Genomic DNA, 18024 nt, shown 5'->3' with positions numbered 1-18024 from the left:
GGGCATACGACTTTGACGGAGGGACGTAAATTGCCATGATTCGTGTCCTATATTTAATGAAAAAAATTGAAGCAAAGATTATAAACTTTTTTTAATATAGCGTGTCCTATAATTTAAGTTTCATAATCTTTCATGTTAGAGCAAAATTTTTTTTTCAGTTTAGATGGAAACAAATGTACAATGAAACTTCTCTTCTTGGACATTCAAAAAACCGGACAATTCTCAAAAGTGGGCAACTTTCGTGAGACGTTTTCTATATGAACACATTAAAATTAATATCTCATAACTGGACAGCTCCTAAATGTAGACAATATTTTTGGTTGTGAGAGGTTGGTGTTCACTTCTGAGAGGTTTCACTGTATTGTGACATCTGAAATTTTAAAAACTTTGTGTCACCCATCGTGTTTTTGTTAAAAAAAACATCGTCTTGATCCTGATCCTGATCCAGAATATGTATGGTCCGGAAATTGGTATTTCGATGCATTCACCATTTAATGGCAGTATGCACTATCGAATAAGTGAGGGTATAAAATCTAGACCATTTGAACTTGTAAACTATCAATTAAACATAATGATTACACGATAATGTTAGTTGAATACATTGCTGGTAGAAAGTATTTGCTTGGTTGCCATTAGACATGGCACAGAGACTACAAATTTTTTGTTTTTAATTAAAAAAATTTGTTCGCAATTAAATGAAAAATGCAACTAAACATATTCTCATCACACTTGCTCTGGAAAAATTGCAACAAAAACATCTCCTGCGGATAGAAACTTTTCCAATGCAATTAAATTCTGAAAGCGTCATCATGTCTAGCAAGCCACATACTCGTATGGGGTGACTAGTAAAGCCACTCTGTCACTAGGCCTACCGGCAATTCTAAGTTTCACACTGAATTTCTATGACCACACCACAATCGATTTGAAGCTACTAACATCATCTGGCCATCTGCAACTTGCGTATACATAAAGAGGCAATTGTTCATAGAGGTGCACTTTGATTTCGATGAAAAAAAAAACGACGCATAGAGACAAGTTGTCGTTGGAACATGGGTACACACATCTCTCCTTAGATTGACAACCATAGCTGGAGGCCGATAATACGAGTGAACATCAATTGTGCATACTGGAAATTCCTCAATAACATTCTCTAACATTTTCTGCATAAGTGATTTTACTTTTTTACTTTGTCTTGTCTTTTGTCTTTTTTTATTGAATTTTCTTTTACCTTTTTCCATTTCTTCATCAAATAACAAAGATAGCCAAGATATCATTAGGATTTCATTTTTGATTTGGGGTCCATTGGTGCTTGGCTAGGTTAACTAAGATTTTATCGTTATTGTGGGTCAAGTGTTTCATGGCATCCCAAATACATGGTTATCATTATTGATTTAACCGAAATTATGGGGTACCAATTTGTAAACACATACTCGCATTATGGAAGTCACCTCACAACATTTGGCTCCTTGAACTTGCAAGTACCAGCAATTGTCTCCATTATCCAATTTCAAGTAAACAATGGCTTGCTGGTAACACTTGTTCAGTTTGCCAATCATCGTCCACCCACCAATCGATACAAATGTTGACAATATAATAACTTCATATAGTTCCAAGCATAACATCTAGTATATTTTAGAGAAACAAAAATTGCAAATACTCGTACACTTAGTGGACGACATATTAAGATGGCTCTTTACAGCAAACATTCTCAATAGAGAAAAAGGAAGATCAGATAGTGTAAAATGTGATAATCAATAATACGACTTTTTGAAAATATTAAAAATAATAAAAAAATATAAAAATTATTTATTTATCAAAATATCACAATGTTTTTTAATTCACATCCAAAACTCTGAATTCGGATTACTCGTTAAGAAGTGATGCAAATTCAGTGCGGGGGCTGTTGAAATTGTGGACATCCGTCCTATGACAAGCCCATGTTAAATTCATCGCCTCTGCATCAATTTTGCACCACTTCCGGATCCAAAAAAAAAACATTTTTACTACTTTTTGGCGATGCTTTTTATACCCTCCACCATAGGATGAGGGTATATTAACTTTAGTCATTCCGTTTGTAACACATCGAAATATTGATCTAAGACCCCATAAAGTATATATTTTGGGTCGTGGTGAAATTCTGAGTCGATCTGAGCATGTCCGTCCGTCTGTTGAAATCACGCTAACTTCCGAACGAAACAAGCTATCGACTTCAAACTTGGCACAAGTAGTTGTTATTGATGTAGGTCGGATGGTATTGCAAATGGGCCATATCGGTCCACTTTTACGTATAGCCCACATATAAACGGACCCCCAAATTTGGCTTGCGAGGCTCCTAAGAGAAGCAAATTTCATCCGATCCGGCTGAAATTAGTTACATGGTGTTGGTATATAGCCTCTAACAACCATACAAAAATTGGTCCACATCGGTCCATAATTATATATAGCCCCCATATAAACCGATCCCCCGATTTGGCTTGCGGAGCCTCTAAGAGAAACAAATTTCATCCGATCCGGCTGAAATTTGGTACATAATGTTAGTATATGGTCTCTATTGACCATGCAAAAATTGGTCCATATCGGTCCATAATTATATATAGCCCCCATATAAACCGATCACCAGATTTGACCTCCGGAGCCTCTTGGAGGAGCAAAATTCATCCATTCATGAACTCCGGAGCTTCTTGGAAGACCAAAATGCATCTGATTCAGTTGAAATTTGGTACGTGATGTTAATATATGGCCTCAAACGCCCATGCAAAAATTGGTCGATATCGGTCCATAATTATATATAGGCCCCATATAAACCGATCCCCAGATTTGATTTCCGGAGCATCTTGGAAGAGCAAAATTCTTCCCATTCGGTTGAAATTTGGTACGTGATGTTAGTATATGGTATCCAACAACCCTGCAGGAATTGGTTCATATCTCCATAATTATATATAGCTCCCAAATAAACCGATCGCCAGATTTGACCTCCGGTGCCTTTTGGAGAAGTAAAATTCAACCGATCTGGTTGAAATTTGGTACGTGGTGGTAGTATATGATATTTAACAACCATGCCAAAAGTGGTCCATATCAGTCCATAATCATTTATAGCCCCCATATAGACCGATCCCGAGATTTGGTTTTGGAGCCTCTTGGAGGAGCAAATTTCATCCGAGTGAGTTGAAATTTGTGGATGACAGTCTTTCGTAGAAGTTTCTACATTGAAAAAAAAGCATGCGCGGTTCCAAAGATTTTGTCTTTACTTTAAACAATTTGGTGTTGATTCCGAGCCAAAGAAGCGGAGAATACAAGTAAGGATACTTTTAAGACACAATTCTCTTTTAACGACAACTTTATTTTCCAAGTTAAGACTCGACTTCCAGTAGAAATTATGCTATGTTTCAAGTAAAAAGCTTCTTTAAAATAAAGTGCTGAAAAACATGTCCTATATCTGAACGATTTTTTGCAAGATGCAAAAAGACAACAAATTTAAAGATAATTTAATTAATTTTAAAGAATTTTTCTGAATTATTAAAGTCAAGTTGATCTTAGCCCAAACATTTTTTCTTTCATGTTATGATACCCATTTTTAAGTGAAATCACTTAATTATAAGGACAACACGACTTCATTGAAAAGTTTATCGACTTTTGGACAAGGAAAAAAACTTTATATTAGAGAAATGCGTCTTCTATGCTAAGCAAAATTTGCACTCGTATTTTAAAGACACGAAATCTTTGATCTCACGACAATATTTTTTTCAGTGTACGCAATCCATGGTGGAGGGTACATAAGATTCGGCCTGGCAGAACTTACGGCCGTATATACTTGTTCTTGCTGGGATGTCAAGCCATTCGAACTCACTTACAAAAGAGATCCCTTCACTGAAAAAAATATTTACATGAAAATTTTGGGATGCGCAATTTACAAAATATTAAAGGCAAATTTCTTTAATAAAATGAAATTTTAATTAAAATAAAGTTTATAATCTTAAAAAAAAATTATAAAATTTAGGACACACATTTTGGAAACTTGCGTCCTTCCGTTAAAGCCGTATGTCTTTGAACTAAGGCAAATTTTTTAAATAAACAGATTTTTGATTTTAAGAAATCGTCCATAAATTAAGTGAAGTATTGAATATTTAGATTTAAGATAAAAACGCTTCAAATATAGGCTAAGATTTATTTTAAGGATTTAGCATCTTTGGTTTAAAGCTTTTTTTCGGAATTGAGAAAACATTTTTTACTTGAAATATCCGTTATAATTTGGGTTTTAAATTGACAATTGTTTGTTCGTGAATAGCTTTATTAACCCTTTCACTACCGATGTCCACTTAGAAGGACATTCGAAAAAGACAACAAATTCTATTTTCCCACTTAGTTTCGATTTATTTCTCCATGTTATTTTAAAGTAGAGGCTTTAACCTAAATAAGCTATAAATATTTTCCATATTGGTGAGCACTAAAATAATTTTTAAAAGGTTCTTTTACAGTAAACGAAAAATACGAAAATTTGAGACAATTTTTCTACTATAAATATGTTTCTAGTAAATGAACAATCATACAAAAGCTATAGCTGATACTACTTCGGGTTTTTTTTTGTATTTTTTCTCACACTTTGAAAGATATTATAGGCCAAATAGCGCTTATTTTCGTAAGGGTTAAGAAAATGAAAGTTCGATAAATGAGATCTGTATCCTAATTTTATTTGCTCTAAATTTAAGGCCAGGTAGGTATTATTTATTTTTGACTATTCTTAAGGGAAGGTTAAAATCTTTGGATCGAAGTAAACTTTTCTTGACTGAATCCCAACTATGCCTCATAAGAAATGCTTTTTCTGTTTATCATATTGTCACTATTTTTGCATACTCTTGTTTTCTATTGCGTTCATTTTTCACACTACTGAACCCTAAAACTACACTGAAAAAATATTGACCTATTATGAAAGATTATGCAATCTAAATTTAAGGTCACGCAATTTACACAATATTAAAAACCTATTTCTTTCAGATAAAGTAATTTTAATTAAAATATAGTTTGTAATATTTGATTTAAAAATGCCCTTCATTAAATTTGGGACACGAATCTTTGAAATGCACGTCCTTCTGTCAAAGTTGCATGTCTTTGAATTAAGACAACTTTTCCTTAAAGTAAAGAAAAGCATTTTTGATTTATAGAAATAATCCTTAAATTAACTGATGTATTTAATCTTTGGATTAAAGATAAAAACGCTTAAATATAGGCTAAGACTTATGTTAAGGATTTAGCGTTTTTATTTTAAAGTTTTTTTTTTTTGAAATTAGAAAAACAGTTCTTACTTAGAAGTATATGTTATAGTTTTGATTTTTAAACTGAAATTTATTTGTACATGAATAACTTTATTAATATACATATCCCAAAAAGAAAATGAAAATTTGAAAAATCAGATCTGTATCCTAATTTTAGTTTTATAAAGCCTAGGTTTAACGACAGATAACTCTCTAAAAATTGTCTTTATTAAAAAAAAAAAACAAAAAACAAATCTTTGGCTCGGAATCCATACCAAACTCCTTGAGGGAAGGTCAAAATGTTTGATCCAAGTAAACTTTTTTAAAGTGTACTTTGCCCATTATTACGCACTGATGTTTTGATTCAATTACCTGGATGCTGTATTCAATAAAACCTTTCCTGAAAAGGAAAATTAAAGAGTTTGACTTTAATGGTCTCCTATTACTCTCTCTCCCCCTCTCTTAGTTTTTCCTGACTAAGTACTTTCAAATATTAAAGAACTTTCTTTGGGATCGAGGATTTTTGTCACGTTAACCGCCGCTTTTCGGACTCCTTGGTATTGGGCGCCAAAAATCGAAGGAAAAGAGTAATCGTAAATAGCATCCAAATTTAATTGCCCGTTTTATGTTCCTTCCAAGAAGGAAAAATCCAGTTTATAAAAAATGTCTGCATATTTCTATAGTCCGTGAAAAAAATATTGTCGTGAGGCCAAAGATTTCATGTCCTTAAAATACGAATGCAAAATTATCTTAGCGTAGAAGACACATTTTTCTAATATAAAGTGTTTTTCCTTGTCGAAAACTTTTCAATGAAGTCGTGTTGTCCTTATAATTAAGTGATTTGACTTAAAAATGGGTATCATCACATGAAAGAAAAATTTTTTGGGCTAAGGCTAATAACTCAGAAAAATTCTTTAAAATTAATGAAATTGTCTTTAAATTTGTTGTCTTTTTGCATCTTGACTACAAAGCAAAAAATCGTTCAAAAATAGGACATGTTTTTCAACAGTTTATTTTAAAGACGTCTTTTACTTGAAACACAGCATAATTTCTACTGGAAGTCGTGTCTGAATTTGGTAAATAAAGTTGTTGTTAACTTGTTCTTAAAGGACTTTTATAGCATATGAAGAAAAAAAGCTAAAAAAGCGAAAAATTCAAATTTGCTTCCTAGAGTCAAGTACACAAAACCCAAATGTAAAAGAGAATTGTGTCTTAAAAGTATCTTTACTTGAATTCTCCGCTTCTTTGGCTCGGAATCAATACCAAAACCGTTAAAGTAAAGCCAAAATCTTTGGAACCGGGAATGTTTTTTTTCAGTGCACCTTTAATATGCGGCAAAAATACAAGTCAGATCTGGGTAAAATTTGACCAGTAAATGTTAATGAGAATAATAGGAAATTTCCTCGGGCGATACTCATGCATCACACGGTGAGGCTAAGTAGACACAGCATTACCATTGAGAATATCTAAAAAGTGGCACAAATAGTGTCACTCACAAAATCTTTGATCCAAGTAAACTTTTTTAGAGTGAACTTTGCCCATTATTATCCACTGATGTTTTGATTCAATTACCTGGATGCTGTATTCGATAAAACCTTTCATGACAAGGAAAATTAAAGAGTTTGACTTTAATGGTCACCTATTCCTCTCCCTCTCTCTTAGTTTTTCCTGACAATGTACTTCAACTAATAAAGAACTTTCTTTGCTTTCTATGAATTCAAGAGTTTGCTTCATCTTCAGTTCAATGTTTATGGTCTGAAATCCAAAGCAGATACAATGGACCACACCAACAGCATCTACAATTCCATGGAAATTGAGGATGTTTATAAATTTATTAGGAGGAAGAGGGGAGGGGCAAAATATTGTTATGACAGGTTTCCTTTGGTTATTTGTTTTCTTTTGCTATTTCTCCCTCATTGACGTTTTTTATTTTTTGCTGAAATTTCCACAGGAAAGTTATGAATCGAAAGTCAAATGACCATAGCTGCAGAAGCTATCCATAGCTTTTGCTATTGCCAAACAAGGAAAAATTACTACTCTGTCAAGGCAGACTGGCCAAATCAAAACGCATTCTTCCATAACTTCCATATACAGCATTGCAAGCAACACTCCATCCATTTCTATACACCCAGGTGAGGATGTGCTGGAAGAGTAGAATAACTCGAACGCCGATTTTAGCGCCATACCATGACTGGTGTGGAGGTTTAATCACATCTTTGTCATTCGAGTTCTTCCACTACTTATTTGTGTTCATAAAAGTGAGCTTTAGAGATGCATTCCATTAATTGCTACCATTAGTTGACTGTTTTACCAAGAGGTATGGGATTGTGACCAAAAGTGTTCCTCAGTTGGACAAATCACCATTGATTTCTTCCTAGAAATGGAAATAAGCTTTGTGTGGCGAAAATTTGGTTTGACAAATGATGGCGAAATCGGTTTTAATTTCCTTTTCGATAGTTTTATGAGAAATATGGAATGTAGTTTATTTTTGCATAGTTTATATTAGACTGGTTCCTTATAAAATGTTGGAAGTTGGATGACAAATGTTATAAGAATTAAATTTTCATCGAAAGCCGTACGATCGATAAATCAGAATAAAGAGCGGATGGTCTGGCATAATATCCAACATCAAATTCTCCTGAAGAATTGAAATGTCCAACATCACATTATCCTGAAGAAAGGAAGGAGCAAATTTGACAGCATATACAAGTAGAACTACTCTCAGCACAATGCAGATCGCCAATATACAGAAGGGGCCGATCACTTTAACTTGGGTTTGATAGGAAAAATTAGGATAAACTGAAACTTCTGTACCAATCCTGTAATTGGCCGGTCAGTGGCAATTACCAACAATTTTGACTGGTGGTAGGTTAGGTTAGGTGGCACCTAACCTAACCTAGGGCTGCCACCTAACCTAACCTGGGTTCGGTTGCAGCCCGATGTATCAGGCTCACTTAGACTATTCAGTCCATTGGTGAATTTGTCTCTTATCACTAAGTGCTTCCCGATTCTATGTTAAGCTCAATGAAAAGGACCTCCTTTTTATAGCCGAGTCCAAACGGCGTTCCACATTGCAGTGAAACCACATAGAGAAGCTTTGAAAGCCTCAGAAATGTCACCAGCATTACTGAGGTGGGATAATCCACCGCTGAAAAACTTTTTGGTGTTCGGTCGAAGCAGGAATCGAAACCACGACCTTGTGTGTGCAAGGTGGGCATGCTAACCATTGCACCACGGTGGCTCTCACTGGTGGTAATTGCGTATAGTGTCCTCCGTTGTCGAGGTTAATTTCGGGCCGTGATTCTCAGGCCCACGCGTTTGTGTTTAAAACTCCCTCTCACGACGTGAAAAGCCGTACTTACGCCCACACACGAACATTTCTTAAACACTTACTTTTACCCACAATAGGGGACAATTCACGTGCGTCACGACATTTGCAAATCAGAAATAAGCTAAAGTAACAAAAATAGCATATTGCTCGTCAGTCAAACATCATTAGTAGTGAGCAAGAATTTGAATGAAATTTTATATACACCCACACCCATTGAAGCACATTCACAAGAGTTACATTGAAGTGTCTTCACGGTTCCCATGATTCACGCATGAGTCCCGCATGTCGCGACAACTTCGTGTCATTCCCACAACACTTAAAATACCTACAGTCTCAGTTATCTCTCGTTCCAGTAACTTGTCTGCCAATATGAGATCGAGGATTTTTGTCAAGTTATTCTCCATGGTAGCCGCTTTTCGGACTCCTTGGCGTTGGGCGCCAAAAATCGAAGGAAAAGAGTAACCGTAAATAGCATCCAAATACCCGGTTTATGTACCTTCCAAAAAGCAAAAATCCAAAAAATGTCTGCATATTTCTATAGTCCGCGAACACTCCACCTTTAACACGCGGCAAAAATACAAGTCAAATCTGGGTAATATTTGACCAGTCAATGTTAATGAGAATAATAGGAAATTTCTCTAGCGATATTCATGCATCACACGGTGAGGCTAAGTAGACACAGCATTACCGTTGAGAATATCTAAAAAGTGGCACAAATAGTGTCACTCGCAACCTTTCGAAAAAAACTGACAAAATAGGCATTTTTATCAGCTTTTCTAAACAGAATTATGAAAACACTCTTTTTAAATTACATTTGATTTATCCTAATAATCGTTTTAACTCGTTTTCATCGAATTTATCCATTTGAAAACCTTATGGTATACGAAGGAAAAATGTGATCACAAATATACTATTGGTAGCGTATTTTTGTTAAGGCGCCGATCATATTCGTAAGCATACCCTCTTAATTCAGCGGCACGACTACCTTGCACAGGACATAGATACCAAACTACAGCATTGGTGACATTCATTATCATTTTTTGACTTTAATTGATTTAGTGAAATCCAAGAAAAACAGTTCCCCCAAATACAAACTCCCTCTAAATAACTTCAAAGTCATAAATCTGAAAATTGCCGAAAAACCAAAAGGCAATATTAAATTTTGTTGGGAAAATTATGCTGGTATACGCATTTAAAAATACTCTAAAAAGGTATGACACAGGGAGAGTGTGTCTGCCAATCACTTGTGAGTCCAATGAACTCTCAAATATTTAATGCTTCGTAAGATCAAAGCTGACAATTGACTTGAATTATGATTGGAATTGATTTGAAAACTCATAAAATTGAAAATTAAAAAAAACACACACACACATAATTCAGAAACACCAACCAACTAAACAATTTAGGGGATACAGACAACCCACATTCCCATTTCATATTTCCAATTTACAATGAGACAATTTTTTCTAACGATTCCAAATGTCTATATGTTCACATGCTGCTCCCTGTCCCAAGCATTGCGAGCTAGGATGGTAGTTTGAACTTATTTATATTTCCTCCATGGAAATCATATATGGTCAAATTGTCAATATGTGTCCGACAACGAGTCTCTTGGTCTGCCAAGTGAATTATTTGCTTGAAAACGAAACAAAAGAAGGCCATTTATGGTGGCCCATGGATGGTGCAGTACGCAATGGAAGTTGGCTGATGGCGTTGGAGAAACTGCTGCGGCGCTTGCAACATTCCAAATAAGGTGGACAATCGTTGTATCCAATATAAATAAAATTGAAATGATGACTTCGATGAAAAAGGCAACAAATAAAACGCCAAACATCTATAAAAACCTCTAATAACATAATGTTGGTGGTTACCTGGTTAACTAACGACAAACTTGTTCTGCCTTCGTGGCTACTAATATTCCATGAAGACATCGAGAAAATATGAAGGAAAATTCTAGATTAGTTTGGGGATGTGCGTAGGATATTCATTCTTCAAAATGATTTGATGACCACTGGAAGGTTTGACTAGTACTGGTTGGTTTGATAACCACTGGGAAGTTTCATTACCACTGAATGGTTTGAGGATCAATAAGGGATATAACTACCACTGTAACGATATTCATACTTCAGAATGATTTAGTGATCACTGAAAGGTTTTTGATCACTGGAATGTTTGACTAGCACCGGCTGGTTTGATTACTACTGAATGGTTTGACGACCACTGGGTGGTATAATTACCAAGGGTTTGCATTGACTATGAGGTTATGAGGTTTGACTACCACTATGTTATTTGACACCGCCTCTTTGCGAGGCTCACCGTACCTTCCCCAACTGTTTCTGAAAAATAATGTTTGGTTTTTCTCGGTGTACATTTGCAACTCATATCAATAAATTTTCAATGGAATTATAAAGACTTGCAATTTGTGATGGTACTTGATTTCTGCCCAGGATATTCTAAGACATTTCCCCCCGATTGGATTGGATAGCAGTGCCTGTGTTTCCAGAACAATTGCGCTGTTGCAAAACATTTGTCAAACATTTCAATTATTCTGTCCGAGAAGTAGTAGCTCCACCATTTAATATGAGATTTGAGAAGAAAATATGAAAATTATAGGCTTCCTCCTAGGCACACTCAAGTTGACAGTTAGAAGAAATATAGTGTTGGACATGAAGTCAATAATAATGTGGAGGTACGGCATGAAATTATTTCATAAAAATTCAATTTCCATATTAGCTGGAAGCAGATGTACTGTGCTTAAACACCCAGGACTAAAACAAGCCAATCGAAATAATCATATGAGTGATTTATTCAGTTGAAAAGCAAAACATTGAAACTGACAACCAAACTCTTCAAGATGGCATGCTCTGAAGGAAACCTCATTATTGATGGTTGGATTTGCCTGAGTTCAGTACCATGAATTCGATCGATATTGAGAAAATGGGTAGGGTAATTTCACACAGTTCAGGCAAAGATTCGAGTTGATGTGAATATGACAGGCCCATTTGCCTTCTCACAACAGTAACCAAAATCGTTCAGCTTTTGTTCAACTTAGTCCCCTTTTAAATGCATACACATGGACCAGATATTTTGAAACTTTATCACCGAGGACTTCAAAATAGGTCCGCTATTAATTCAATTGTTCGAAAACGAAACGATTTCTCACTTGTCCAAGTCAGGAGAATGTGGTGGTGTGGGTAGCAATTCGTGCCAAATATGACAGTGAAGTGGCAAAAATTTTGGACTAATTCATTGTCATTTTTATCTCCGCAAGGCCTCAGCCTTAAATTCTGAATAGGAGGGGAAAACATTTTCCCTGTGATCACGAACAGCGTTGCCATTTTGGTCCGATCGGATCAAAATGGATACAAAAGATTTTTAATTTTTAAATTTGGTCCAATGATCCGACCAAATTGAAGTAATATTGAATTTCGACATTTGATGTTAACTAAAATTGACTTTAAAAATTCGACCTTTTCAAAAAGTATACTTTTTCAAAAAAGTTGAGAAGTCAATGTTTTGCTTCCGATGTTAACCCCTAAATCATATCAGTTTAATAAAAGCACTATGTACAACAATAAATAATTTTTTAAGACATTTTTCTTTGAAATTGGAAATTTGGTGCTCTGGAGGGAATTTTAGTCCGATTTTGAAAAAAATTGGTCCAGAATAAAAATTTGGTTGTGGCTACGTTGATCACAATCTTCGATATGCCCATTGTCACTTTATCCTCCGTGATGACGGACCAGGACTTTCCAGTAAAAAGGACTTAGCCAACAATACAATAAAACTTTTTAATTTAAAGGCGAGGTACCGATGTTGAATGTGAACCACACCTAAACGCCAATTTTTGAACCATGGAGAGATACACAATCCAAAAACGTTCCAATATTTCCAAGAAATGGCAACAGTGGATGATCAATTTTCGCAGAAAATCATCTTCAGTGATGAGGCACATTTTCACCTCAGTGGATTCGTCAATAAACAGAATCGCCGCATTTGGGCGAATAAGAATCGAAGAGTGATTGTCGAAAAACCAATGCACCCACAAAGAGTGACTGTTTGGAGCGGTTTATGGACTGGCGGCATCATCGGGCAGTATTTTTTCCAAAATGAGGCCGGTCAGACAGTTACTGTGAATGGTGTTCGCTATCGTGAGATGATAACGAACTTTTTATGGCTCGAATTGAAAGATATGGATGTGGACGATATGTGGTTTCAGCAGGACGGTGCCACTTGCCACACAGCTAACGAAACAATGGCTCTTTTGCGCAACAAATTCAATGGCCGTGTTATCTCACGTACTGGCGATATCAATTGGCCGCCAAGATCATGTGATATGACACCGTTGGACTTTTTTCTCTGGGGTTATTTGTACGTCGATAAGCCAGCAACAATTCAAGAGCTAAAGGATGAGATAATTCGGCATAGACTCCATTATGCCTCAGCGTCATCGAAAATGTGGACCATCGGATGAAGGTGTGCCACCGAGGTCGCGGAGCCCATTTGGCCGATATTTTGTTCCATATAGAATTGAGTAATACCAATATATCATAATAAAATAAAATTACAATAATTTCCTAAATAGTTTGTGTTTAATTCAAAATCAACATCGGCCCTTGAAAATTTAACCACCCTTTAGAACCAGAAATACTTTGTCCAAATTTTCATTTTTTTTTTAAATTTATTTATTTAATCAAACCGATCCATTTTGAACTATATGTTGATAGATGAATAAACATTGTAGAACAATTCAAATATTTAGCGTAAACTATGAAAAATAAATTAATCATAAATAAATTTCGCGCATTTTCTAGATCCTTCTTATTGACTGCCTTTTTTGTCTCATATGTTATTTCTAATTTTATCCTTTTATTAATCGAACTTTTCCGTTGTTCTCTTTATTTTCAATTATTTTTTCGAACATTACCACTTAATGAGCCCGCAAATTATTGGTCATTTATTGTGATAAAAACCAATTGAATTTTTCAGCCAAAGGCCTTTAGATGGTTTTCTTTTGTTATTCAAAATAAATGGAAAAAATGCGAAGACCCTTATTTTCCCTATACCATGTTACTAAAGGGAATGCTACCTATAAAAGACTATCGAAAAACAGTGCAGCCAACCAATAACGATGACGGATTGACTGATGAGCTCTGCTAATTAACTTGGCCATTATTCATGTTGCTAAAGTCTTAACGGCAGGAAATAACGTCACAGCATCACCCAAACGACTAGGCCTCTTTGTTTAGACTGCAGATTTTGTGGCTAAAACAAAAACGCACCCCGTTTTTCTTCTTCACCGAAGCCAAAGCACAACGGTAAGAACTATCGGCAAACACAATAAACCCAAGCATTTTCTTTTGTGTGCCACTTTTGTTTGGTCCTCAATTGAGAAATTTAGATTTATGTTCACCTATTGATCTGAGCGTGGCAAAGCCCAAAGGCACACCGCTGAGCAATATAGCCTACTACTCTCAAACATACACCCGACCAACCATATCCATAATTCCCTTGTTAGTATCATTCAAGGTCAAAATCAGAGGCAGGTACCATAAATATTCATCTCATAATTAGCAACAACAAAAAATAACACACAAAGACGACCACGACAATAGAGGCCATAGAGTGCAACATTTCCAAGCGTACTTAAAATCTGTTCAAACAATGATCCCACACAGGTTACAAAGTGACCCTATTGTTGTGCCAAGTGCAATTGAAATCTGGAACAATGCGGAACACACACACACAAATGCTCGTGGCCACCTAAAATTAATGAAATTTTAATGAATCGGCCCAGACACACAATGATGGACTAGCCTAGTTCAGTTCATTGAAATCCTAAAACCAATAGCCAAAGTGTTTTTCTTATCCGCCGGAAGCAGACCAGTATAGGTGGTTAACGTTATTGTTCTTCCAAAAGAATATCAATATCCATTTTACATTAAAAGCAAATGTTTAAAGTCAATTAAAATATTTGGAAACAATATTATCAATAGATGCTAATTTTGAAAAGACTTTTAAAAATATCAATTGGCCTTAAACCATGACATAGTGGCATCGAAAATAAAATTTTAAAATTTGGGTTTTTGTAAAAGAATTCTTTATTAATTCTGTGGGCTTTCCAAACGATAACGAAGGTGTATCTCATATTCAGAATAAATGGTAGCGCGGTCATAAGGTACTGCTTTGTCAGTGCACGTGATTTCAAATTGTCGTTGCTCACAACAATAATCGTGAGTGATCATCAAGTCAACCTTGTGAGTGGCCGTCATGAAACTGAAAAACTTCGTGCGTGAGCGTGTGACACGAAAAAATCTCTCGGTGAGTGAGCGTGAGTATAATTTTTGGAAAAATAAAAAAATAGTCACACTCACGATAGTAATCAGAAAATCACTCACACTCATGAGTTAAATCACGGCCATGATGTCAGTCACTCACGATTTTAATTACATTCACGATGTCTATTACTATAAAACATAGTCCTCGTATAAACCAATACCGTTCAACTTTTAGAAACCACACAAATATAGCGCCCATATTGACCGTTTCCCATTCAATGCAATTGAAATTAAGGCTGTGCGGATGACACGAGAATTTTCTCTTGAATATGTGCCTTCGACAATTTCCACTCGACTCTAAATTTCCTCCTGAATCGACTCTGAATTACCTCCTCCTCCTCCACCGAATCATCATCATTCTAAAACCAATTCATTAAACAGACTTCAAGTACAAATGCATTAACTCAATCCTCATACCCATGCGGCGTTATTGACAGCCCTATACCTGTCATGCATTGCTTCAATCCGATGGCACAATGGATAGTTAAACCTTTTGTTTGTAATATAGACAAAAGCGGAAACCTGCTGAAATGACGACTATCATAAATAAACAACAGCTCTTTTATCGAATGGCCGAAGGATCATGGTAGACATCTGGATAATTGAGACGAGTCATCTGCATATTTTTTGGCTATTCAGTCTAAATGACTTTGCTATTGTTGAGCGTAGCTTGGCATTGAATATTTGGCATTGCTAAATGACCGAGTACCTAAATCGTGGATGACCTATTCGCAAGGAACAAAAGAACGAGAAAGGCAAATGTTGCACTTCCTGTTTTTGGTAGCATAGCCTTGATGGTACACTTATTACCATCAGCAAAAGTCAGAAAACCTTTTTGTGCACGAGTATTTCATACGTGCTAACTATGGCCAATGCCAATGACCAATGGGTTTCCAGCTTATCTCTGTGAAATTTGTTTCATTTCATTTATGACAACACAAAACAATCATCAGACGCCAATCTGAGGAGCCATTATATTTGAAATTTCAGGCAAATGTTTTATTCTGGAATAGTTTGTTTTTCGAAAGAAACGTGACTCACCTTTGGGCGCTAAGTGAAAGATTTATGGAACACATTTTGGGCTCTTCACATTTTCCAAGAACTGTGTTGGTATCACATCTAAATGCGAGATGCAATTAGCAATTAGAGTGGCATGGAGGGCAATTAAATGTAAACTCCTATGATGATATAAATAAATTTAAGAATTGTTTTTAAATGAATCTTTACCTGAGCAGTTCTTTTTGATTTACACGAAACAGTTTTAAGAAAATTTATAACTTTAACCAAACACTTGTATAGTTAGAAATGTATCAATCTCACGAAAATTCCATTAAACACACTGACCCATATTTTCACAAATTAAAGAAGTTGAATATCCAAAAAAACAACAAAATGTTTTTTCCACTTAACTTGCCACTACTTTCAGTTGGAATACATATAACCCATACGACAGTTTTGCATTTGTGATTATTAAAGCCTTTCTTTAAACTTTAACGAAATTTTCTCCCAACCATATTTTTGCTCGTGAAGTTTTCGTTAGGATTGTTCGATTGTTTACATATCCTCCCATAAGAAACATATGGCAAAACTACCTTAAGCTCAGTAGTTGCATATTTTGCTAAATGTGCAAACGGGTCTTTAAAAGATTGCTAAATCCCTTCATATGCGTAAGTAACTATTTCTACCATAGTTATCAATTTATTTTAATAATCTGTTTTATTTCCTTAGTTTTACTCAAATTTGTCTAATTAAATTAACGGTACTCATTAATGTGTTGCCATTCATTAAAGCCTTGTATATGGCAATGCCATTATCGTTTATAATCTAACTGGCAACACTTCCCAATTCTTCGTTATGTTTACAGCTGACATTTGGTTTATCACAGGGCTGCTTTTCGTACCATACGTTCTGTACAAGTGTTTAAACAACCCTGTGTTAATGTTGTAGGTGGTTTTGGTTTGGAAAACAGCCAATAAAATCTCTCAAGGAGTAATCTGGTAGCCCATATTTGTGATACATTTGTGTGGGAAACGAATTCTGGGTTTGATATCAAGCAGAGCACATTGCAGTGGTAAGCGTTGCTCTTATTCCAGCTGTTATTTTGGACACATATATCGGATCCATTTTAATGAGGGGAATATATTGGAAGATTTTATTTTGGACACATATATCGGATCCACTTTAATGAGGGGAATATATTGGAAGATTTTATTTAATTTGGACAAAAGTGTACATCGACTACATATCCAGAGTTGGCTCATTAGTTTTCCACGTTCGAAATGTGTTTTCAAAGTTTCAGAAGTGATAATTTTAATGTGGAAGACAAAGGATGTCCCGGACAACCGAAGTAGTTTATAGATGCTGAATTGGAATCATTACTCGGTGAGGCCTTGTGTTACACGAGCGAAGCTATTGGTAAATCGTTCGAAATAAATGCCAAGCCAATTGCCATCGATTAAAACTATGGGAAATCTTTTCAATGCCAGGAAATTGGGTGTCGTACGAGTTGAAGCCGAGAGACAATGTTTCACTTGCAAACAGCTGCTCCAAAGGCAACAAAGGAAAGGTTTTTGCATCGAATCCCTATTGGTGATAACAAATTTAATCTACTGCGACAATTGAAAATTTTAAGCGGAAACAATGATATTGTTACCCCGGCCATGCTTCAACATCAAAGACAAAGACGAATATCCTCGACGAAACAACACGTACACTGATGTGGCAGCAGCTGGCCTATGGATGGGGCCCATCGGGTTAATCCGGTACACAGAACCCGCCGCCGTGGGAATGAGGAGGGTACTGTATTCCTGGATTCATGAGGATACTGTAGCTGAAGCGGTGAGAAGCTACAAGAATAATCCAGTCCGACCGCCGCCCATAGCACCGGAGGAGAGAGACCTCCCATGGCAGACCAGTAGTTTTGGCTCAACTACGATCAGGCAAGTGCAGCCGCCTCAATTCATACTTATCAGTGATTGATAGCAGCGTAGCTGACGTGTGTCCCATCTGTAATCAAGGGCCACATGACACTTGTCACCTTTTTGCTTGCCCAGCTAAGCCTACCCGTCTCACTACCAGATCACTCTGGACACACCTCATCCTTGTC

At 35.9% G+C, this 18024-nt stretch overlaps 1 protein-coding gene across 4 annotated transcripts in view; it reads left to right on the top strand.

The window, feature by feature from the left end:
* Window positions 1-16830: 16830 nt before the first annotated feature.
* The window catches only part of MICU1 (Mitochondrial calcium uptake 1), a 31455-nt gene continuing 30261 nt past the window's right edge, over window positions 16831-18024 (top strand). For 2 of the 4 annotated variants that reach the window (XM_075297850.1, XM_075297848.1), the window contains exon 1: window positions 16832-16989. The gene's annotated coding sequence lies outside the window, so the exon portion shown is untranslated. Of the gene's footprint in view, window positions 16991-18024 lie in introns of all 4 variants that reach the window. The other 2 variants (XM_075297849.1, XM_075297847.1) reach the window with 2 other exon arrangements.

The sequence above is a fragment of the Haematobia irritans genome, chromosome 2 (assembly GCF_050003625.1).
Source record: "Haematobia irritans isolate KBUSLIRL chromosome 2, ASM5000362v1, whole genome shotgun sequence".
In the NCBI taxonomy this organism is placed as follows: domain Eukaryota; kingdom Metazoa; phylum Arthropoda; class Insecta; order Diptera; family Muscidae; genus Haematobia; species Haematobia irritans.
The sequence above is the reverse complement of the archived record's forward strand: the minus strand, read 5'-3'. Positions and strand labels throughout refer to the sequence as shown.